Source organism: Hermetia illucens, chromosome 5 (genome assembly GCF_905115235.1).
Source record: "Hermetia illucens chromosome 5, iHerIll2.2.curated.20191125, whole genome shotgun sequence".
Classification (NCBI taxonomy): domain Eukaryota; kingdom Metazoa; phylum Arthropoda; class Insecta; order Diptera; family Stratiomyidae; genus Hermetia; species Hermetia illucens.
In genome coordinates, this window is record NC_051853.1 from 57,225,678 (window position 1) to 57,246,680 (window position 21,003).

The 21,003-nt window shown below is 37.9% G+C and overlaps 1 protein-coding gene across 2 annotated transcripts in view; it reads right to left on the reverse strand.

Annotated features, from left to right (window-relative positions):
* The window catches only part of LOC119657494 (major royal jelly protein 1), a 67,905-nt gene that overhangs the window by 35,703 nt on the left and 11,199 nt on the right, over positions 1–21,003 (reverse strand). Inside the window, exon 2 of one of the 2 annotated variants that reach the window (XM_038064422.1) lies at positions 3,244–3,288. The exons of the other annotated variant lie outside the window; for it this stretch is intronic. The gene's annotated coding sequence lies outside the window, so the exon portion shown is untranslated. The remainder of the gene's footprint in view (positions 1–3,243; positions 3,289–21,003) is intronic. 2 annotated transcript variants of the gene reach the window in all.

Here is a 21,003-nt window from a genome sequence, read left to right on the forward strand (position 1 = left end):
TTGAGTTGATTCCTAATTAAATTACAATTAATTAACAGTTTCTTCATTGAGTCACTAAATCAAATCCACTCCAATTAAGCAATTTTCAATTACGTAGATATCGCCTGCATGGTTCGCATGAAATCAATCATGCACTTTAAAGAAAGCATTTTAGATATATCTAATCAATAATTTTGTATGGCAACATAGTTGTTACAAATAAATATGCCGATAAAACGCTCTACATTCTGTTGTACATTCGCACGCCATCTGTAGTTTCTTCTGACATAATTCCTAACTGGTAGAGTGATTTTACATAATAATGAAGGAATTCTTAAAGAAATAATAAATAAACCCATTTACTAAGCAGAACACATGAACGAATTTGAAATGTTTGCCAACAGTTAATAGAAGAGAAAATTATTATTATACAATCTGGTTTGCGCAAACTAAAATTCATGTGATTAAACTGTCCAATTGTTTACTTTTCTTTTGTCGTATTCAATAAAAAATCAACAATAGTGAGCATATCTACATTGCTGACCCTCTTTAATTTATTATAAATATAATATAATGAAAATAAAATGACTTATTACACTGTTTTCAATTCTTTGCATTTTGATTATAATCAAAATTTTGTTTAAGACAAGTAATAATAGCAGCAGTAACAAGATGATGAAGTAATTTACCATAGATGGTTACCTCTCATAATTTAAGCTCAATTCAAAAAAGAGAACTAATGGCGACATTTGTCTCTAAATCGTTATCAAGGTAACTTTGACTTAATAAGATAACTTCAAAAATAAGTATACGTTTATAGTTGTAGTGCTTAAAGTTGATTTGATATAATGGCATTGATTTAATGGGGCATTACTGGCATCGTTAATTTACGTTTCAGAGCATTGGAAAATAACCAGAAAATTGCAAGCACTAAAACCTTAAAAAAATACAGATACGCAATGCAACTGTTTTCAAAATTGGCATTGCGAAAATTTCATTGGATCCGTTACAGTTTGTTTCACATTTATTACCTTTCACTGAAAAATACGCAAAAACTACACCCTTATAAAAAACGATACTGCTACTGAATACCCTCCATAAATTTTATTGCAAATTAAAAACAGTATCTTAAAATTCAGAATTACACAATAAAAATATTGTAAGATTTAAGTAGAATCTTAAGATGTTATTTGAGAACCATGTAATTTGAGTTTGATAATTAATTGAAGAGTGATGACAGACATAGGCATGTAGCGATCATCAGGCGAACCAGGCGTTAAATTTTCGGAATGATTCGTTATGAAAAAATTAGTCACTAAAGGCAGAAAAAAAAACCTATAAACAAGTAAAAAACTAGAAGATCGGTTCTTCAGGTTTTTGCAGGGTTTTGACGATTTCTTATTTTTAGAATATTTAAAGTATTTTATTTGTGTTTAGTGATTGTGCATGATAAATGTTCCACTATTTGCTTCAATGTGACTCTCACATTCTACATATGATGTCTTAAGTGCAGTAAATTTACAGAGAAAAGGCAGATTTTGTTAAAAAAAATAGAATTTCCACCAAACTTTCCAGTATCATGTTTCACGTAATCGTTTAGTGCAGAATGAACTTAAGGAGGGTTACCAATTAGTTCTCAAAATATAGTAATATACCGTAGAAACCTGACTATTCGAGATAACTTCGAAAATACCTAACTCAAATAATCGAAAACACGGATAATGAGAACTTCATTTTCATTTATATGTCTAAATTGAATTTTTTCAAGCGCATATTTTCTACATGTTCCAAGATATTTTCAAATAAGGAAAGGCTACAGTTTGTTGTTTGTTTTGCTCCTTGATCTATCGGGAGTATTTTGCTGGTTACATTTGGAGGGAAAAAAAACTATAATTTACAATATATGCGAAGGTCTCCCCCCCCCCCACCCCGCTTTGAGTGCTCTATGTCTTTTCAAAAATTTGGTCACCCATGCCAACTAGTCGTAATACAGGGAGTGAATAAGTTGACAGTAACCTTTTAAAAGCCAAATGGTGGAATTTTATTCAGGTAAGCATTAGAACATGTCAGATTCGTTAATCTTTCCTTAAGGCGGATTTTTCCTGTTGAGATACCAATGACTTTTATGGAAGCAATTTAAACCTTCCGGATGCTTCACCCATGGAAGTTTTTGTAAATTTCTTTTAAAAAAAACATTTGCGTGAACATTTGTATTTATTTTAGTATCTGGCATTCCAAACCTTTCCAACAAAAGTCATAACTAAAAATGGCTAGTACTAATCAAAACCTTTCATTTGATAACCCACAGGACTATATTTTCTGAAAAAAAATTTACACTATCCTTTTGCATGTATGGGGATCCCAACACCCCCCCCCCCCTTTCTTTTAAATTCGACGTAAAATGATGTGCCTCTCTAGATTATTGAACATTCCCAGTTCCCACCTTTTCAACAAATTTGGTGTCGATCGCCATAGCCATAATCCCACGTCTATGGCTATCGAGGGTACCTACAATTATGCCTCTTTCCCGTTGATTTGTGATGCAACAAAACAGTGTAAAATTGAGCCGGAGACTTGGGTTCTAAGGAAGACAAATTGCGAACTCTCGGAGTTTGAGAGAAGAATCCTCCGGAAAGGATGGACGATTCCGGAGCTTATATAAGGACGAAATGTATGAGCGTTACCGCGACTGTAGTGAATAAAATACGGTTCAATAGGTTGCAATGGCGGATTACTTAATCCGTATGGGCGAGAAAAATGCATAAGTGAGGGTATTTTCTTTTTAAGGCAATCCTAGACTGGATACCGGTCATTAGTATCCCTGAATCGATTTACAAAATATGTAAATAAAAATTAAACACGATTAGATTCCTACTTCGATATTATCGAAGTATAATTGAACTTTTTGAATTCACTTTCGTAGTGAAAGGACTCTATGATGTTATAGATATTTTTTATAATATAAATATTTTGTTTGCTAAATTACTCGAAGAACTTATTTAATTTAAAACAGGAATCAGTTTCCTCTGCAATAATTTGTTATGGAGGTCAGTTTGTACTCGCAATGAATGGGATTTTAATAAATTTATTAAGTATGCTGATTATTTGTCGATATTTGTTCTGGTCTAACTATGTATTCGCACTATTTTAAATTCTTACTGCAAATTTGAATTGTTTTCATACTGGCTTGTCTTTACAAGGTAACACGTTGTATTAGTTAAATAGTAGTATTGAAAACAGCTGCACAGTTGGTATAAAACTTACGTTCAATATGAAGAGTTACTCCACTTTTGTATTTCCAAAGTAGGTCTGTAATGAGGAATAATATAAAAACAATAATTAGCTATGCAAACGATTTGAAAATAACCTACTTTAAAACTGAAATGGTATGTAATGTAAGGCTTGAGGCTAACCACGAAATTTGGTTCAAGGACGTATAGCATTAAGCGAACTATTCGAAAAAGGGTTCATAAGAAAGGGAGGTAGATCCTTTTATTCAGACTCAGTGGAGTGAAGTACTAAATATAATAATGGAACGGTTTGATTAGTTTATTTCAATTCCCATTTGCAATCCAATTTAGTCTACAACAACGAAAGCTCTGTGTATCGGATATGGAATGTTTTGTGGATAACTTCTTTAATATATGCACACACCATGTAGTTCGTAAATATAAAACTATTTGCTTGAGTAAAGCCATCTGTGATTTCTTTAGTTGTTCTAAAATTATACGTGAGAGACAATTTTAGATTATAGTAGCTTTGTTAAAAATTGTCAGATTTCCGCCAAAATTTCTAATATTGTGCTCTTTCATGTAGCCTATCTTGACTTACTTTTAGTGTGGTTTCAGGAGACTTTCCAGCAAATCTACAAAATATTGTAATTTACTATTATTAACGTGTATCAATAGATTAATTGGGATACCAGACGTCATAGAGGCGTATTTTTACGATTTGATTGAAAGTTTTTGATTGAAAAGTTTTTGCGAATGGACCCCTTATGAAAAAGTGCACATTTTATTCCTGCATTACACTTCTTTACAACGAACAAATACCTAATACTTAATCAATACCATTCATTCGATACCCCGCCCCCTTCACTTTACGTTTATGGGATGTCCCCTCTTAAATTGCATTTAAATAGGTCAAGGTGGCACAACAACAGACCAGAGGGACAATAACTCATTGAAAGAAAGTTTTGTTTCGCACAAAGCCTGAACAGTACGATGAACCAAAGAAAGCAATTGGATCTTTGTACATAGATTTCGTTTGGCTTTACTACCTGCCTCCACCTCCACTCCTGCAGTAGGTTCAAAACATATAACAAACCAATCAGACTACAACTTCTCCGGCAACCATTTTCTTGGCTTTTAGAATGTCCGGTTCCTTTAGCAGACGTGTGCTGCCGCACCTATTCCAGGATGTAATATCCAATCCTGGAAGCAAAATTTATAACTGCAACTTCCAAAGATTGAGGAAGCAGAAAACATGGTGACGTCTCAATCAACACATGAATCTGCTCCATTCGTATTAACATGAACTTTGTTAAACTCTAGTTTATGAGGTATTCTTGATCAAGCAGACCATTAAGGTAAAATTTAAACCTCAAAATTAGTGGTAGGTGAAGTAGAACCCATGAACGACAATCAAATACTCCTTAATAACCCAAACATGAAAAACTAACATAAGACGCATCCCAACGGGCGAAGACAATTTCGATCAGGTAGACCCATTTGAGTGCCTTGCTCGGCAATGAACCTCAATAATTTCAGTAACCAATCTCCAGTACAAAGTCGAAAACCCACAGAGAAGGCAATCTGGTTATTTACAAAATACCATATAGATATACTGTGCTGATATATGGATAAAAAACGAAATGGTGATAGCAAAAACGAGTAAAAAAATACCGTTTCAATTTTTAATTCATATTTTCCCATCTATTCTGTGATATCTTAAAAATAATCAGAATGAAACCCTAATTTATTTATTTATTTATTTTTATGAATAACCCAGAAAAAAGTAAATTTCTAATTACATAATCTCCTTAGAAGGAAGAGCAAGTAATTGGTTTATTTTACGCTTAAAACTAAATTAGTAGACAGAGCCAAAGGACCTAAGATCAAGGAGTGAAAGTAGATGTCGAGCTCGCGGAGAACAGTAGTGATAGTGACTGTCTACTCAGAAAGAAAGTAAAGGGATTTTGGTGGGGTTTAAGCGAATAGTACACCTAGTGGCATTTGCTAACATTTAGTATCAGCTTGATAACCGAGCACCAACGGACAGAGTATCCAGACTGAACTGCAAGAGAGCACAGTCTAGTGGAGAAGTAATTTAAGATCATTTGTGAAAAGCAAACATGGGCAGATGAGAATGGAGATGAGTCCATTAATAAAAAATAGGAGTAGCAGCTGCTAAGTTCAGAGCCTTGGGGAACACCAGATGACGAAGGGAAGGAACTCTTCAGGAACGGTATGATACATGGAGGTTTCACAAAGTAGATCGATGTTTCACGAAATTATCCCTCCCACTATGATCTGACCGAAGTGTGCAGTCGTTGATATACCTTTCGGCGTTTTTGGAGCAAGGTCAATTTTGACATATTACAATGCGCAAGGTAGTAAGGAGAGAGCCGCTCTGAGACATTGAAAAGAAATGCGGCCCAAAGAATTTTTGGTGGTGTTGAATAGCAGGGCAGAACATTCATAAAATGGGAAGGTAGAAGGAAAAACATTGGAACAGTGACAGTAACAGATAATAGTTTGCTGCCTCATTTGCAATATGGCGACCCTTTTCATTTTGGGCTGTTACTTTTGAATGTAATTAATTTTCTTGAACTCGTTTTGAGAACTGTGAAAGGCACTATTTGCGATGCAAGTACTATTTACTAATGTCTTGCATTAGTCCCGTCGCTTCCATTCATAAAAATTAAATTTAAGCCGGAAGTATGTGCACTCTTAGAGGTATTAATTATATTATATAATAAATTTCATAACATAAAATACAAGAAGGTGCATCAACTAATTGCATAAACTTGAAGATTATGTGCAATGCCGTGATTTTGTACACGAACAATCGAATTGCGAGCATTTTTTATGTTATGTAAATCACAAAATTAATGCCTCTAAGAGTGCATACCTCCGGCTTGAATTCAATTTTTATGAATGGAAGTTACGGGACTAATGCAAGTGACATTAATAATTAGCATTTGCAACACAAATATGCCTTCCACAGTTCCCAAAATCAATCAAATTATTCACATTAAAAAGTAATAGCCACGAACGAAAAGCGCTGTCATATAGGAACGAATCTTACCGACGTGGAGTGAACTTTGCCGGCCTGAAATCTTCATTGTACCTTGAAGCTACGTGCGGTCTGCAGCTTCTCTCAACCGCATTCTGCACACATCGTAATTGTGGTTAGGCCCTCAGGCACAAAGAGCCAATTGAAGCATCGCTGATATAGGAAGGCATTCCTGATGATAGCTCCGGCATGACAGGCATGAAAGTCTATTGTATAGACTCCTTAGAAAACGTTGAGGCAATATTTTGAAGCACAGCAGGAGGCGCATGAATCCCTGTGCGGCAGGGAACACAAAGCTACCGACGGCTTAGTTGATCGTGGCATTTTAGACACTGCACCAGTGTTGCAATTCACGTTTTCTAAGTCATTAACAGAAGCAGCAGTAGCAGGTTCCTTGTGTCTAATATACGTGCTTTAAGAATGTACAAGCCTTTCGACCAAACTTTCCCCGAAGAAACGACGTTTTCCTAGCGGACCAGCTGAGAGATTTTTCGAAGAGTGCGCTCTTACGAGACCATCACCTAGGGTTAAACTCTAGCAGATTGACTTATTTAACCCCACCGTCACTCGACTCCTGGTATCCGACGTCAAATCACGATACAAATCCCACTGCCACCAGTGAGATTTGAACCGCGATCTTCCGTATGACAGCATTGTTCTCTAACGACTCAGCTAGGCGCCTAACAATTTTCTTATTTAACACCACCACAGTTCCAACAACCTTGTGTCGGGCTGTATTAGGTGTCAGGAGATCCACCTACCACGGCCAGCAAGTCTGAATTAATGCAGCAAAGGTTTCCCATGGCTATTTTTGTGTTAACTCAGCAGATAGGGTTGCTGCCCCGTCTGACAGCTCGCCAACTTTGAATACCAAGCAGTAGTGGCAATAGAAACAGTCCATGCCACCGGCAGGGGTATCTCAATCTGCTGCGATACCAGTAAAAAAGCCTCAACTACGCGCTGAATGGCCACCAAAGTCGTAGACTATTTATGAAACAACGAAAGCGATGGCAGGTGTTGTAGCAATAGGTTATGTTGTAATATTTATATTCACCCTGATGTAGGCAACAAATATTGATGTATATTATTTGTTCATATCAGGGAAGTACACAGGAAAAAATACCATATTTTGCCCTTGTCGATTAATGTCGGTGGAGACGAAAAGGATGGACATCTATATAGGAAGAATAGGGAGGTCCTTCATCCCTAATCTCATTGAAGAATTGCGGTGGTCACCTCTACCCCTTTCAAAAATTGTTTTACCTCTGAATTCGGCTTGGTACCATAACGGTATGGTTTAGTTTTTAACTCCACACCTTTAGGGGCAGAGAAGGTGTGGAGAGAGAAGTGTGAGGTCTCTTCATTCCCTTTCTTAAACTGCTATGACACATCTGAAGTAGTATTTAGATATTGTCATGGTAAAGTTGGATTTAGCTGTGATGATGAATGTGCAAGAGGAAAGGAAGGTTCCCCTTTTTAACCCCCTACACATTTTAGGTGGTAACTCCCACGTAAAAACTTAAGGCGTTGCAACTATATTCAGGTTAATAGTTAGACAATTACCGACGCATTGGAGAATGGGACAGTTATTCCACTCCATAACCCTCGCGGATGCGGGTGAGTGACCGCAGTTTAGGGTTAGAAAAGGGAGAACTTCCTCTTGCTACGGCATAGTCTCTCTTCTTCCTCTTCCGGAAGGCATCATAACTTTTATTTAAAGGAGTAATATCGCGATTTTTCACCGGGTTCACAGTGCCCTCTTCGCTTCCTCCGGAAGGTAGAATTGAAAATTAAACATCATTACGAGAATGGAGAAAAGGATGGCAGCTAAAATTTTCTAACGAGGCTAGAGATGGAGGGACTTCTTCTTCCTCCAACACAAATCCCAACCCCTCCGGAGGTAGGGTTAAAAATTCAAATTATACCATGATGAAATCCAAAAAACCGCTCCTTCAGATGCCACAACCTTTTCAGGGTTAAAGAGGGAGACTTCCCTTTCTACCCCTACTTGTTCCCCCTATACCCTCTCGGAACTAGGGTTCAAAATTCAACCTTTAGCTTTATATATTCTATTTGTATCAACATTATTCCTTTCTAGTGAACATTAACCGCCAATTAAAATACGACTATACGAGTTAGATAGGTGAGGTTTTAACCTTAATTGACCTTTATCCCCACAAGGTTCGCCATCGAAGTAAAATATAAGTTAACCAACCAATGACCATGCGGCAAACTATACATATACATACTCGTACATATCCCCTACATATTTATGTAAATGATAGTGCTGCTGACTATCCATTATACAATGAACTAATCAAGTTGCAATGTCATAAAAGAAAACCGCAAAATTAAACTCTACTATTTGAGCCAAAGATTTTTCGATTTTACCACACTTTATGAGTTATGATAGAAATCTTTAAGTCAAAGATGATTACTCACCACCGTACAAGATAAGTAACAAATCTTTCTGGTAAATTCGTAAAACCGCAGTTCAAAGAAAATTTGATGAGTTGAAGACTCTTCTAAAGGTTAGCCGTATCCAAACTGTAGCTTATTGTCACACTAGTTGTAGTAATGAATGCGACTATATAAGCGGTTTTGTTTGAAATCATGCAAGAGATAATCTATTTTCCATGTGTCATTGAGTTCGGAATTCAACAAAGCCTTCCCAGTCATATTTAGCAACATCCGCGAAAACTGTTATTTTCATTTTATATTGTGAGGACAATAGTGCAGTTTTTGAACCGCATGGAAATCTATGTACCATATGTAGCTCCAGCAATATAGCGTTTTCTAATTCGGAAGAGAAAATGGGGTTACCTATCACTTCTGTGATGAATAAAACGCCTCTGAGAGACTATAATTCGTACTGAATCCTAGCTATTATTGGGTACGACAAAATTAAATAATAAAGTAGTGTTTTACTGAAGGTTGATTAATATTGTAATTAGTAACTAATATCAGACAACTAGCAGAGACGCTGAGTCTATACAACCATCCATTTTCACCACAATTTAAATTACGAAATTAGATTGTTAATCGTAAAGCATTTCAATCTTTCTGAAAACCATAGAGTTTTCCCCGTACCTGTATTTCTATGGTAACACCATTCATACATAATTTCATCATAGATCCACAAAACCGGGTAAAACAAAAACTGCACTGATGCCATGATGACAACCAGGTAAATGCATTGTTAATAACAGTTCACATAATTGCTTTGCATAATGTGAGAAGAATTTGCGAGAATTTCTTCTCACCAGCGGGATTTTAGAAAAACTGTTAATGGACTATCGCCCCTTTAATCAAGTAATGATACTTTATGAAATAACAACCAAGAATGAAAAGTTGTATGCCCGGAAACCACACATATGTATATAGCAAGAATAGATTGCTTGTGAATACTATAATTATTCAAATTAATGAGCTTCGATACTTGGCGCTTACAAAAGAAAGGCGTACAATTATGCACACGTATAAATGCATGGCCGTAAGTAACTTCGTTACTTTGTAGAAGGCTATTGAATGAAAGGAAATGCTAGGAAAATTGTGCATATGCTTTCCATACATGTTAATTATAGGCACTTTCTTAAACTAATTGTTTATAATTATCAACAACTTTTTAAACTAATTGGACGATGTGATGAAATAAATATTTACTTGAAAATTTGCAGAAAAAGTAAAAGTAGCAAACTTTAAAGAAGGTTGGGTTTAATTTAATAAACAATGTTCAAATTTACATAATTGAATTAACATATACTCTGTTTCCTACAAAATCTACTTAGGAGTATAGATTGAATTCGTGATCAAGATCCATTCATTTATCTTATTTTTATAAATATAATGTGAAGATTAAATTTAATTCAGAAATGAGACAAAGGTCAACAACTTCTGAATCTAAGTAGCTTTCCTACGCCTACACACAATCGTGCACGGTTTCCCAAAATGCGCTTCCATTCCCCTCAGACGCTAGGACTCCTCGTCCATTATTTTATGCCAAGTGTTCCAAGGGCAACTAGTCGGGAAAGCAAATTCCACTGCATGGTGTAACCAGCAATGGGGTTTTAGAACATTTATTAGTGTATGATATATCTACTGGTACTTCCGCCTTCTCTTCAACTCGTCCACGGGTAACTGACCTGTGCGTCAAAATTTTATCAAGCCTGTGTACCCCGATGGCACGTCACAGACAAATGTTGATGAAGGTTTGGTTCTGTTGAATAACAGTGGTGGTAACTTTCCATATGTTACTGCAATATAATAACCTTGAAAGAATATTAGTCGAAAATAGTTTCAATTTGGTGTTGGTATTTAAATAACTGTATTTCCAAATGTTAGACGAAGCAGCGCTGTCAATACATCGAGTAACATCCAGTTCGGTGCCACCGTCTACAGAAACTACACTTCCTAAATATAAAAATTTATTAAAGAATTCGATGCTCTCCCCGTTAATACAGGTAGGGAGACTGCGGTGACCGCTCAGACTAAGAACCTTTGTTTTGTTTGTCTTTATCTTCAGTCCGACTCTACTTATGATATTTTTCTCCCCCCTGGACTATTTGACCAAAGTCCACGATCCGGTATGAGAACAAAGAGATGTCATCAGCACAGTGGAGGTGTTCAAAGTATCATGATCAGTTGAATCCCTTCACATCCTCTGGGCAAAGCTGTTGCCTGCAGGCTAACATAGATATTAAAAAAAATGTCGGTGGCAATCATGATGAACTCCGCCGTGGACCCCTCCTTCCTCTGAGAACAAGAGGAATAAGAAATTTGCCGCATCATAAGTCGCTTCAAAAATGACTATAAGTTTTGCCGGAATGTCCCTTCCGCGTAGGGCATGCCAGATTTACTTCTACTTCACGCTGACGAAAGCCTTCTCGAAATCCATGAAGACCAGTTGAAGCGGAAATCTAAACTCCGTTGTTTCAAAATGATCTGGATTTTTCGGTGACTAATCATTTCATTCACAAGAAGCGGAACTTCACAGCATGCCATTTAGTTAACATCTAGGTATTTATATAGGGGGGTCATAAAAACGATATTTACCACATTACCCAGTTTCACATATCTACATTGGTCCCTTCAACAAGGATTGCTATTCATATTAAGGATGCAATGAGACCACTGGTAGCGAAAAATAGGTTATTTTAACGAAAAATAAAACTACGAAACTTTTTTGAACCTTCCATTAATAATAATAATCGTTGGCGGAACAGTCTATATTGAATCAGGGTCTTGAAGTGTTAGAGCACTTCATTCAAGACCTATAGGAGGTAATGTGGGCAGCATTGCACTCACCCGAGATTATTACCCTGATTTGACTCAGGCACTTATTCACAGCTGAGTCGGCTGGTATCCGACGTCAAAACATAATACTAATGCCACTGCCACCATTACATCATCTTAAAGTACAAATCTTGAGTAACTTACAACAACTTTCATAGGAAAATATTATGTAATTGTGTTACAAATGGCATGACATGCATATATTATGTGAGAATATCCACTTTCGCATGATATTGACATTCAAAGCCTTGACAAATTTTTCCTACTATAACTTTGTCAGTAATGGTGTGATTTCCCCCAAACTCCTTGCTCTATATTATAGCCTACACTTCGTGGTTCTAAGATGAACTTTAGGGGGGTCTTGCAGCCAATTACTAAAAATTATAGTAGTAGACTATTATGAACTTTATTTGAACAGATGTCGATATGGCGAGTATTTCGGAGCCTAGGCACTATATATACTCTTGGTTTTCTTCAGATTTTCTGGTTGGGTACTTTCTGAGAATGGCTCCATTAAAGAAATCATCACTTTCGACCTCCCGCACTCACCTTTCAAATCTCAAAACTAAGAACGACTTCGGAAATTACTTCCATTTGATACACACGACTGTATTTTATGATAAAAAAATTTACACCCCCCGTTGTATGACTCCCCCCTCCTTAAATTCGACGTAGAAGGATGTAACTCACTGTATACGTGAGTGTTCACAATTTCTACCTTTCTCCGAATTTAGTTTCAATCGCTGCAACTGTCTCCGAGCAAAATGCGTGTGAGAAACAGACAGGCAAAGAGACAGACAGGCAGTAAACCGATTTTATTAAGATGTAAAACAAAGCCTTAAATATGCAGTTTTCACAAAATCGCGAACAATCAAAGTTAATGGGTTGATTTTCACTAAAAAACAGTCGTTTTTGGGCTATGAAACGGTCATTTTTTATCAAAAAAAAAATTCTCTCTCAGAATTCTCCCATCGTGCCCCGAAGTATGATAAATAAGAGTAAGGTAAATTTCTGTAACTGCTTCATTTCACGAATTTTTCCCCAGTTCACCACCCAAATAGCAGACAGTTCAGAACTCGTTTCCATCATTCTTTCCTTCGTTACTATCACTTACTGACGGAGCTTATAATTGGTGGCCATGCGCCAAGCCAACTACTGCGTGAAATGTGGAAGTTGAGTGGTGACAGGGTGACAAGGGCATGGGCATGCTATAATAGTTCCACCGCAGATTCGTCGAAAAGATCACAAAGTATGCCAGCCGCTGCACTTTCTCTTCAACTTCCTTTAAATCGTCAGGGAATATATCACCATGCATGTCCAACACTCTTTCGAAGAGAGTTAAGGATCTGAGAAAGTTCTTGGGTATGTTAAACTTCTACCAACGTTTCCTACCCAAAGTCGCCTACAGTTTTTCAGAAACTCAAGACCAGTTTCAAATACATATTTAGGGGGTATCCTATTTTCGGCTCAATGGTAAATACCGTGAGACCTCAAACAAGGGAACAAAGCCGTATATTTCGAACATCGGGACAACAAATCCGTTAGTGACCGCAAATTATTTCTGGCCGTCTATGAACAAGGACATTAATTCCTGGGCCAGACAGTGCATCACATGCAAGAAATGCAATACTACGAACTATATGAGAAAAGAGGTAAGCGCTTTCCCTCGTTCCACCAAACATCTCCATATAATCACGGCTCACTCAATGAACTGTGCAGATGTCTAATTTCTGCATACCCTATCAACGAGGCTGGGCAAACCCCTCAGCTTCAAATGCGTTACAATAGGATGCTTGAAAAATGGCACAGGATGTTAAAGGTCGCGATCATGGCCCATAGCAACCCTTCTTGGTCACTAATCCTGAAGCTCATTTTGCTTGGCATCCGAACAGCAAAACGCAAAGAATTTACTTGAATCCCTTCAAAACTTGTATACGAGGAGAACCTGAGGCATCCCAACGACCCTGTAATCAACACCCCTAACACCACTGAATTGCTACTTCTGTTCAAACACACATTGCGAAAGCTGAAATCGCCTCTATCCATTAACCATGCGAAAATCTGGCCGATGTGTCTAGGGATCTCGACACCTGCACGCATATCCCAATTAGGGCGGGCGCCTCCGGAGAGCCGCTGTAGCCACCTTACGAGAGTTCTTGAGCGAGGCCCAAACCATTTTAGCGTCAACATCGGAGGCACAATTCAGAGGTGCCCTTGCCCGGCTGAAGCCTTTCTTGCCGGAATAAAGCGCAGTCAGGAAAAGACGCACGCGATGGACTCAGCTAGGGGACGTAGCCTTGTGAAGGAGCGTGCAACTTGCCTGACGAACGCACACGAATGTATTCGAGACGACTTCGAAAAACAATTTTCGCAGTCAAAGTCAGTCGGGAGGTCAAATCTAACATTTGTGACAATTTAATAAAAGTTTATGGAGGTTAACAATCATAACAATTAAAACAATAAAATAGAAGTTTGTTGTAACACACATATACATATTATAAGGATTGGAGCTGGTCTCCTCCTCAATTCGTCAGGTTTCAAAAAGGGTACAATTTCTTTCAAGACTTTTTATTCTGATTTTCCAACTGATTTTACAAAAAAGTGAAACTTCTGCCTCAATTCATTAATTTATATTTTTTTTATATTTTATTTTATAAGCAGCAAATATTTTCTTCTTATCTGGACTGCTTGTTCGATTGGATTAAAAATTGAGGGAACCAAGAAAAAACCAATCAGAGGAGAAGCAGTGATTTTTTTTTTTTGGTATCAGATGTTATGAGCGAAAGTAAACTGTGCTACATTTGGTCCGGTCCAAAATCAAGTAAATGTGAACCTAGGAATACCCTCAAGTCTTCCCTGCTTGTCATAAGAGGCGACTAAAAGGAATGGAAATTCGTGGGTAAGCAATCTACCGAAACATCGACAACGCCTCGGATGGGGACTGACCTCACGGCTACGACATTTGGCTATCGAAAACGGACTATGAATGGTTTTGGTTTCTGAAATCGGAAGCAAGGATCCTCAAAATGCTCGCCTTCTCCAACTTAAGCAGCTATTCCAACAATATAACCCGGACATTCCGGGCCTAAACGAAGTAAAATAGTGGAACTATAGAAATTACTCCTCCTCCTCTTGCGGCAATGTGCTTTTGTACTCTGGAAAGCCAAGTGGTAGCAGACGCGAATCTGGTGTCGAATTACCCCTGACGGCTACCGCAAGGCGCGCTCTCTTGACCTGGGAGCCAGTTTCTGACAGATTTCTAACTACAAAATTGCGTTCCTGGTTAAGGAGCATCACAATTGGATAATGCTATGTACGAACGGGGAGTTCCAATATAGTGGAGAAGGATGCTACTTAAGGTAATATTGTGATCGTGATGGATGATCAGAATAGCAAGGTGGGCTCAGGCGACGCTCTGCTCGGAAATTTGATGAGAAACATAGAGTCTCCACGGCTGCTGGCACATTGTCCGAGCAGAGAGCCTGCCATAAAGCCAGTTAGGTTTCAACTAAACGATGTGGCACGGGCAATCAGATCGACCACTTTGCGATCAGCAGCAGATTTAAAAGTTGTCTCCTGGATGTGCGTAACAAGAGAGGGGCTAACATCGGCCTCGAAAGAGATCACAATCTGATGGTCGCTTACGTTTACTTCTGTATTGCGTCCGCCACTTCTCGTAGTTTGGAGAATCTGTTTGCTCTCTCACCGGGTAATGGACCTTAGCCAAATGCCTCTGGATTTGGAAAGAGAAGCACGTAGAGTTGGACTGAAGATAAACAGCAAGAAAACCAAGGTTCTCTGTCTGACGGATCATCGCACTCCTCCTATCTGCACTGATAAGCAGAACATCAAAGGCCTTAATCAACTTTTAAATCTAGAAGGCGTGATTCCGAACTGGATGTTGCCCTACGAATTAACAGCGGTAAATCCATCCATGCAGTGGGATTCGCTCTTCCAACGTGGGCGACAATTGGGTCACCCCAAGGGCACCTGGCGCAGAACAGTAGCGGAAGAGTGCGAGCGTCTCGAGAAGCCGAGGGGGGGAGGCTGAAGAGCATTTCAGCTAACCGCGAACAATGATAAGCTGTATGCCACTAAGGGGTAAATGGCAACCATATATTTCAACCCCCCATCAATAACGAATGGTTCGCTTTAATGGCTTCATAATTTTAACCATACAATGAAATGAATTCAAACCATAAACTTAATAGGCGCCTAACACGCATTAAATTATTTAAGGTAATTAACCTCAATATGTGCAATGCCAAAACAAAGAGTTACTCTTTAAGTGATTGATTCACTACAACATAACATAGATTATTTGTTTGCAGAAAATAATAATAATAATCGTTGGCGCAACAATCCATATTGGATCAGGGCCTTGAAGTGTGTTAGAGCACTTCATTCAAGACCGTAACGGTACACCACAGTACACTGTGGGAGGCAATGTGGTCAGCATTGCGCTCGCCCGAGATTATTACCCTGATTTGACTCAGAAAATACATCCCGTAAAGCTTTCAAAGTTGAAATATAAACTTAGAATAAAGTAAGTTATCCAAAACGCGTGGTTACGTATTAGATCATCTTTTCAATTAACCAACCGAAGCAAATTAAAGCAACATTTAGACATAGACTGCCAAGGTTTTTATTTGCATCACAATATCTGTACCAGTCAATCAAAACCATGTATAATCATCATCTTTCCCAAATCTTTAATGAATTCGGAAAAGACGATTGCGTTTCTGCATTTGATAGTAATCGGCTAGTCAGTCATTGAAAAAAATTATCGAAATTTTAAATGTGTTTTGGCTTGGAGGAGTGAGAATGACATTAAAATGGCAAAAAGAAGTAGCTTTGAGTAGGAAATGAAACGAACCAGAAGTAAAAAATCCTAAGTAGAAGAGCATCTTAGTTGTTTTCATTATGTAAAATTATTTATCTTTCAAGAAATTTGAATAATTTCCAACAAATTTATTCACAATATTCAATTCGACCTTGCAAAACCAAGCAAAAAGTATCACTTGGTTCACGTGGAACAAGTATCATTGTGGTTCGCATGTTGCGGAAGCAATTATAAACGAAATCATAAGTTACTATTCGTTAGGCAAAAAAAAGTGTTCATGTTTTTCCAGCTTTGAACTTAGACTAACTTACATCCGTAAATTTGGACAAATTAAGTGAGAGAACGGCTAACTTTCACAGTTCAATCTAAATAAATAAAATATTAAGATGGGATGAACTGTCCATGGTCGAAATTCCGAGGTAAGAGCCTAATGAAGTGTGATATTTTGAAAGAGTATAGCGCAGATGTTGCATAATTGACTTTTCGGAAAACGAGGATTCGCAGATTTCGCATTAAAATAAAACTGGAATGAATTTGCAGCCTGAAGTATGTAGTGTTGTAACACACGCATTAAGTGGTATATCTGGGAACTTAAAAGCTTTTGACACTAGTTTTCAACATTGAGAAAGTTGTCATGTATTTATATTAATTACTTTTATGTTCATATACCACACTTATGACTCGTAAGGTGTCCCAAACTCCTTCAAGTGGTTGAATAGAAGTAAATACATTTATTATTCTGAACAATGTTAATTTGATTTTAATTATTTATTGCGCAATGGCAACGTTTTGTGTAGAGAAGTGAACATTAACTTTGAACCCTAAATATCACTCAGGGTTTTCATTTGTTAAAAGAACGTATGCAGGAGTCATGTTCGTTCTATGCTACAAATTGTTTAACACTGAATTGATGCTATGTTTAAAATTGCTCCTTGAAAACATCTGGTATGTTATTTCCAAATAAGCTAGCTACAGGAAATAACATACAATCCGATAAGTTTACTATTCGAAATGTTTGATTTGAAATTCTAATCTGAATCCAACGTTCAAAATATGTTATATTCAAAGTAAGACAATGTTTTCTGAAATTCGCTCATCATCTGATTGGGCTAAATAAAAAAAAATATCAATAAGATTTGCTTTAATTTCCCTCATTTTCATTATCTCAAGTGATTCGTTTTTTTTCAACCTCATTATTTGGATGAAATACTTTCAAAATCCGTTGAAACGATATTGCGTTCTGCATTCAAATTTCAACGTTTTTAGGCGTAATGGTTGCATGTTAAATTACAATATGGCCAACCCGCAGTCTGCTTGAAACCCCATGAAGTAAAGCTTAAAAATTCATAAAAAATAAATATAATGGGCATTTTTCCTGAAACAGACGCGGTGAAATTCATACAACCGGGTATTTGCTGGGAGACATTTCAACCATTTAAGCTTCTAAATAAAAACAAGATGTGCAAACATCCTACTCCACACCATATTCCGAGCCAATAAAATAAAATTGTATAATATACAGGCTGAAACAACAAACAACAGTTGGCCAATCTGAAGGTCATAAGCAGCCACGAACAAAAAAATATAAAGATGACCAAGATTATTATTTTTCAGCACCGAACGCAATTTTGCATCTACAATGATTTTGCTCATTTTCAGGAAAGATACGAATGCAGTCTTATGGATTGATGTGGTCTAAGAAACAATTGTTTATTCACTACGCCGTATAACGCAAAACCAAGTTCAAAGACACGACGAAACAACAAAAAAGAGGTTGGAAATCATAAATGTTATTATAGAAAGTTTGAACTTCCTCGCGGCCGCTTTTGGCATGCATCATCTGCTTGAAAGAGGTTGAAAAGTGGTCATAGTTAATGAGTTTTTGAATTTGAACTCTGCAAATGGGATGGAGAGGTGATACTGAGAAGTGCAACAATTGTTGAACCAAACGTAATGCAAATTTTAATTTTGGGGGGCAGTTTTAAATATAATATAAACTCTGTCCTCTTATTTCGATGGTCGAAAGCAAAGATGGATGAATGGTTTTTGAGTCAATATACTTGGCACTCTTACAGTAAAATAAAAATAAAACGCTGACATCGGCGAAAGACATAAATAAAGTATAGTTGGAATTATTCCACTATGCCAAATCCTAGTTGACCTCTCTTGGCAACAAGCCACGCAACATTCCAACCAAGAAAACGTCGGATGTCGTTACAAAAAAGATCATACCAAGTAGCAAGTTGTTTGAAATGGCTACTAAAGCATCCATCTTAGTAGATGTGGCAGGGCAAGCTAGGGTTCAATCGAGCAATAAATGAGGGTATTTCACGCATGGATGCGTCAGAACGTAAACAAGTTGGTCCGAGGGAACCCTAAATATTGGTACCCTCGCTGTTGATAGGAAATCTTTAGAAGAGGGGAATTGATATCTGCGCTCAAGTATTGTGATTAAAAACATAACCGCGGTAAAAATAGTGAGAAACTTCTGTAATTTGGTAGCCCAAAATACTCAATAAGGTTTCGGCAATGCTGTCACTAAGATATTCCGTGTCACCAGAGAGGAAGTCAAAGCCTTGATAACCAGCTGATTAAGATCACTGCTATCTCAGTTGACCATACGATTCATTTCTTTACCACCTTTCCTTACCGCCACGGACAAGTGACTAATTTCTCCACGAACAGGCAATGCCACCCAGATCTAGAAAGTCAGTCGAAAGTTCAGAACAACATGCAGTACTAACGGAAACTGCATCTTTGGAATCCAGAACAGAAACCATACTGACAAGATGGTATTATTTTATGTACTTCTAGTTATTTAGCACTATACAATGTCAATACTCTCATAAGTCGCCGTTCACGATGCGAACTTAGGCGTCACCAAGGTCCCCGGACCGGTAGGTAGGTCCAGTAGTATAATATTTCTCGGTGAAAAATCGGTGACATATAGACGGTGTTATCAAACTGACCAGCGAATGAGTTGTCAATGACTGAAACATCCAACAAGTCTCCAGGATGCCTACGCGAAGATTAAAACTAAAGTAGTCTGCAGTTCTCCTGTTCGGAAAAAAACCAGAAAAATATCGTTGAAACTGACTAGATAGCTTTGGAATTAAGTCGAATGAATTCATAGGCGATTGCCCTCACAACAACTGAAAGAAAGCGTTGTTTAGGAATCTGTGCAATGCCGGCAGTCGGCAACCTTACTTAGAAAAATATCAGCAAAGCGTGCTCTATGGACTGTTGGAGCTGAAATAGCTGCTGGACCGAATTTTCCTTAGTAGGCCAACATAGACAAAAGCAGAAGTTATACGAAAAGCCAAAGCAATTCCTGCTGAGAACACTGTAAGTTTCAAATGAGCCCCAAGTAGTTCATTGTACATTCAACTTGAGAAAAACAAAGGTACAAAAAATACGGTAAGAAAGGACACGTAAAAAACAACCTACCCAAAGCCAAGGCCCTAAGCAATAAATCGACGGAAAAAATTTGCTATAAGAACAGTCTCGAAGGCAAGACAGAAACGTCTTGGATCCCGAAAAATACGGGTGGTCGAGTCCAAGCTAAATAAGGTCCGAAGACAACTGACGTTTACGTGTGATAGTCAAGGCGTTATGGAAGAGGAGGCTCTGCTTTCTAGTCTAAACTATATGTGTTCACTGGTAATCCGAAATTTTGATTGGAATATTGGAGAAGCCGTGCCAGAGGCACCATCGGGATTGGAAGAGCTGCTGATTTTACTGTCGTAAGTTCATTTATGAACCTGATAACGTCAACCTATGGGCTTCCATAGCCTAGACGGTAGCCAGCCGTGACAAACTTTCTATTTATTGGTGGAAGGCGGAAATTTGCGAACTGTAAAAGGCGTGTCATAGGCTGAGAAATGGTACACACCAAACAGGCAAAGTACAAACCAGTTAAAAGGCGACCTGCAGCGGAAATAAGAATAAATTTCACAGCTAGCAGCGGATAATTGAATAGATTGATGGCGCTGAGTTGAAAACTGTCTGCCCAAAAAACTTCTTTCTACGGAAATCCTATTCAATTATTGCCGAACAGATGAAACGTATCTTCAAGGTATTATTTCCTGCGCATCCTGTTCAAATTAATTTTAACAAAGGTTCCCGAGGAGTGCCCACTTTCGACCTATAAAACCACCCTCTCGATCAGAAATAAGAAAGCGCCAGGACCCGCCAGAAGAACACAAACTGGTGATTTATTATCAGCATACATACTGCTGGAAGAGTATTATTCCTTATCGCTGGAAAGTAGCAGCACCCGTATTGATCACAAAAGCCAGAAGAGACACTGAACTGTCATCTATTTACTGACCGCTCTGTACTTTTGACACAGCTGGGAAGGTGTTCGAAAAGCTCATAAGGAGCAGATTAGTAGAGGTGGTACCTGCTGCCGGGGAGTTACTTCCAAGGCAATACGGTTTGAAAGCACAGTGATTCAGAGCAGACATTATCCTGGAGGTCGTGAATGCATTTTAACAAGCTGAAGCGTATAGGCCCCTTCGAAGGGCAATACTTTTAACGTTCGATATTTTCAATTCTGTTAAATGACAGATATGCTTGACACCGCAAAAATG